A 5,183-nucleotide genomic window follows, 5' to 3' on the forward strand; every position below is an offset into this window, starting at 1 on the left:
TGGAGAAGGATGTCATGCTTGGTAGGGTGGAGAGTCGACGAAAGAGGGGGAGGCCTTCAACGAGATGGATTGATACAGTGGCTGCGATGATGGGATCAAGTATAGCAGGGATTGTGGGGCTGGCACGGGATCAGGCAGTGTTTCGTTCTGCTGTGCATGGGGTCACTATGAGTCGGAAATGACTTGACGCCACTTAACAACAACAACAACAACATAGCAACCCCTCCTTGGGTTGCCAAGGCAGTATTACAATGGAAGTAGATTGCCCAGTCTTCCTTTCAAGGAGTGGCTGCTGGGTTTGAACCACCAGCCTTCTGATTAGCAGTCAAGTGCCTTAGGCACTATGGTACCAGAGCTCCTAGTGGCCCTAATATATGGCATAAATAGACTATCACGCATAACCCAAAATGCACAACAGCAGAGGAGAAACTAGATGAATGGGACCTTCTAAAAATTTTATTTTTTATGTGCTTCCAAAGAGTTCTCCAAAAGACTCAAAAGAGCACCTATAGATTGGGAAAAAATATTTGGCAATGACATATCTGATACAAGACTTATCACTAAGATTTATAGAAAACTCCAATACTGCAATAACAAAAAGACAAATAATCCAATTAAAAAGTGGGCAGAAGACATGAATAGACATTTCACCAAGGAGGATATTCAGGAATCCAACAAACATGTGAAGAAATGCTCACGATCATTAGTCATTACAGAGATGCAAATAAAAAACAACAATGAGATACCATCTTGCCCCAGCAGTAGTAGCAAAGTTCAACAAGACAGAAAATAACAAATGCTGGTGAGGATGCAGAGTGATTGGGCCTCTCATACACCGCTGGTGGGACTGTACAATGGTACAACCACTGTGGAAAGCAGTATGGTGATCCCTTAAAAAGTTAGAATTAGAAATATCATTCGACCCAGCCATTCCATTGCTAGGTTTATTTCCCAAAGAAGTGAGAGCCATGACAAGAACAGACATATGCACACACATGTTCATCGCAGCACTATTTACAATAGCCAAAAGATGGAAACAACCTAGGTGTCCATCAACCGAGCAATGAATAACAAAACTATGGTACATACACACAATGGAATACTATCCATTGCTGAAGAATAATGTAGAATCTGAAAAAACACTGCATACGTGGATGAACTTTGAAGACATTATGCTGAGTGAAATAAGTCAATCACAGAAGGACAAATACCGTATTAGTCTGTTACTGTAAAAGTCAAGGAAAGGTTTATCTATGGAAGGAAATTTTCTTTGTTGGTTGCCAGGGGTGGGAGGGGAAGGGAGGGGAGGGAACACTGTTAGATAGGTGGAGATAAGTATTGATTTGGGTGAAGAGAAGGGCAATGTACCAAATGTCAGTGATCAACATGGTGGCATTGAGGAAGAAGAAGACATAGAGAGGTACATGGGAGGTGCAGACAACAAAGACGAACCCTTTTGCACATACAATACTGTGTTGTCAGCGAAGGCAAACATGGGTATACAGGTAGACAGATGGGTGGACAGGCTGAACTATCACGTATGTCTATGCAGCAGCAACTGCACCCAAGACCATGTATAGGGTTGTTAGACAATGGTTCTACAAGTGTATTTGTATGATCTGTAAGAATTCCCAGGTGTGTAGTAGAGCTGACAAGAGACAAGGTTGTAGTCACTTTTGGGTCACAGCCAGCCACCCAGAGGGAGTGAGTAGTTGGACCTGTGGGCTTGGGACCACAGTCGCAGGAGACCTCAAGCTCAACTGGCATAACATACTACGTAAAACATTGTTCCACCTCCTACTTTGGTGAGTAGTGACTGGGAACTTAAAAGGTTGCAAGCAGCCATCTAGATGCAACAATGGGTCTCTCCTCATCCAGAGCAAAGAAGAATGAAGAAAACCAAACATTCATGGAAAAAATTAGTTCAAGCCAGTGGTACACCATGTGATCCTCAGCCTATACAACTATAAGACCAGAAGAACTAGATGGTGCCCGGCTACCACTGTCAACCACTCAGAGGGGGTCTACGTAGGAGATCCTGGGTAGAAGAACAAAGTGCGACAAAACTCAGAATCATTTGGGAAAAAAAAGGCGGGGGGGACCAGGTCTGCTGGTCTGATAGAGCCTGGTGGAACCACTGAGACTATGGCCCCGAGTTGCCCTTCAGGTCTGGAATTGAAACCACAATTGTAGCTTCCAGCCAAACAAAAGACAGGCATATGAGTTGAACATTTACTTGGGTAGATACACTCCTTGGAGAGAACCATCATTGAAGAAAGAAGGACTGTTTACGCACAGGAAGATAGCTCAGGGGGCAGGAGTGCATGGAGGGATGGACACAGGGAAGAGGTAACTACAAGGAGGAAGTGGGAGGGGAGCTGTTTCACTGGGGTAAACTGTAGTCAGTGTTATAAGACAAAGTGTATGTGAACTGCTTTATGGAAGGTGAACTTGCTTGTAAACTTTCACCTAATCACAAGTTAAAAACAAAAAGAACAACAACAAAAAAATGGTGATGATGGAAAAATCGCTGCACTGGAGGGCAAAATCTGTTATCAAATTGAGGATTCTTTTGGCAATTTTAATTTGCTATAGAACTAATTCTTAAAGTAATAGATCAAACTGGATGAAGGTTAGGTATCTTTGGAGATAATGGTAAAACCAGTTAAAACATATAACAGACTTTAATATAATAGTAGAAGTATTGAGCAAATCAAAGACAGAACTTACAGAAATAAGTGAGAATAAAACGAAAACCAGATCTCTAAGCAAACCACTCCTTGAAGTGACTGATGAATATAATAATTATGTAAAAAACAGATCTGTTTATATTAAAGGCTTCTCAATTGATGCAACTTGATGCTATCAAAGAATGGTTAAAAGGCAAAACTCAGGTACTAAATATTCAGATGAGAAGAACATTGCACAAAGCATTTAAGGGATCAATATTGACCGTGTTTGACAGCATTGAATCTGCTAAGAAGTTTGTAGAGACTTCTAGCCAGAAGTACAAAGACATAGATATAGATATGTCAGTACTTTACAAGGAAGATTACTTTGCAAAAAAGAATGAAGAAAGCAAAATAAAGTGGAAGTAAGATTATGAGCTACACAAGAGCAAGAAGAAAAACAGAAGTAACAGAAGATACTGAAATGAACTCTCTAGAAGAAAGGACGGGCTGCTTGCTGAAATTTATCAATGAATTAGGTGATCAGACCTATAGAGAAAACATGCATGTCCTTTTCTCATAGGGAGTTCTGGTGGCGCAGTACCTAAGGCATTTGACTACTAACCAAAAGGCTGGTGGTTCAAACCCACCAGCCTCTCCTCGGAAAGAAGATTGGGCAATCTACATCCATAGAGATACAACCTCGGAAACCCAAGGAGTGGTCGCTATGAGTCGGGATTGGCTTGAGAAAATAAAATGGAAAGGCTTTGTGAGAGGAGCAAAGGCAGGAGTAATTCTATCTTTTAAAAAAGCTGAAGAAGTACTTGATAAAGCAAAAATTGCAAGTAATGGTAATCTACAATTAAGGAACAAAGAATTGATATAGGAAGTATTAGAAGGAGATATGGAAAAGCAGCATTGAAAAAAATCATGGAAGATCAACAAGAATCCCTAAACAAATGGAAATCAAAAGGTTGCAAATTTAAAAGTAAAGGAAATAAAGTTGCCCAAGTTAGGTCTGTTAAAAGAAACGTACAGTTCCAGGGCAAGAAAACAAAATTTGATGAACGTGATGAAAATGGTGCAGCTAGACCAGTGAAAGAAGAAAGAGAACAAACAGAGGAGAACCTGCATCAAAACAACAGGAAATAATACAGGAGACCAACAGTTTACCAATTTTTTAAAACTCATTTCAATTATGTTTTAATCTACTTTTGTCTTTGGAGATTTTTTAAAAGAAAACAGAACTAGGTCCACTTCAATGTCAACCAGTAAGAAAGAAAAATTTTGTTGTCTCTCATTTTTTGTTATTATCATTCAAGAAAGATCATATGATTCAAATATCAAAAGGAAGTTTCTTCCACTAATTATCTTTTTAATATAAGAATATATTAATATAAACTTTAATAAAAATATATATACTATATATTTAAGAAATCAGTTGCATTTCTAAACACTAGCAATGAACACTGTGAGAAAGAAATTAAGAAAAACAACTCAATTTACAATAGCATTTAAAAGAGTAAAATACCTGAGTATAAATTTAACCAAGTAGACAAAAGACTTGTACTCTAAATAGATGTGTTGACAGGCTGAATGATCAGGTATGTCTAGGCAAAAGAAAATGTACCCATGACCATATATAAGTTTGGTAGATGATATTTCTATACACGCATTTGTACTTGCTGTAAGAATGTCTATATAACTAGAACTAACAGGGGGCAAAGTTATGGTAACTTCCTAGATACAGTCAAACACCCTGATGTAGTGAGTTGTTGGACCTGTGGGCTTGGGACCATGGTCACAGGGGACAACAAGCATAATTGGCATAACACAGTACATAAAAACATTTGTTGTCCAACTCAACAGCACATAACAACAAGAAGCTTGCAAGCAGGGACTTCCAATAAGGTGGTGGAATAGGCACACAAGCTACACAGACCCTCTTCAACAAAGAAAAGAGAAATCAGTTGACAGAGATACAGAAGGTAATCCTGGAGCCCTGAGCTTTGAAAGGAAATATACAGAAGTGGATTAGGCACCAACTAGTGGAAAAACATGAATGAAAACAGGGAGTACAGAGACAGACAGACCTGTGGACTGTCAGCTACTCTGACGGCACCAACAGCCTGAATATTTCCAAGTGGTGGTGGGACATGAGAATTGACCTAAAGATCAGCCCTGGTCACCAAAATAAATGTAAAATTAGAAATGACACAAAATCTACAGATAGATATCCAGAAGATTAATACTAAATTTTCAGAAACAGATAACATATTGAACAGGCAAACTGAACTGAACTGAATCAATGGAAGACAGAATTAGTGAGATGGAAGACAGAATTAGTAAGATTGAAGACAAATATCTCAATACTTCTTTGGAAAGGGATCAATCAGAAAAAAGATCAAAACAAAATGAAGAAAGCCTAAGATTCATGTGGGATACCATCAAAAGGAATAACCTATGTGTAATCAGAATTCCAGAACAGGAAGAGACAAATAAAACCTTAGAGAA

General features: G+C 39.0%; 1 pseudogene; it reads left to right on the top strand.

Annotated features, from left to right (window-relative positions):
- The first annotated feature begins 14 nt into the window (after positions 1 to 14).
- Positions 15 to 3,853, top strand: LOC103208313 (annotated as a pseudogene).
- Positions 3,854 to 5,183: the final 1,330 nt, after the last annotated feature.

This window comes from Orycteropus afer, unplaced genomic scaffold, assembly GCF_000298275.1.
Source record: "Orycteropus afer afer isolate SDZICR_OR568_19922 unplaced genomic scaffold, OryAfe1.0 scaffold00423, whole genome shotgun sequence".
Lineage (NCBI taxonomy): Eukaryota > Metazoa > Chordata > Mammalia > Tubulidentata > Orycteropodidae > Orycteropus > Orycteropus afer.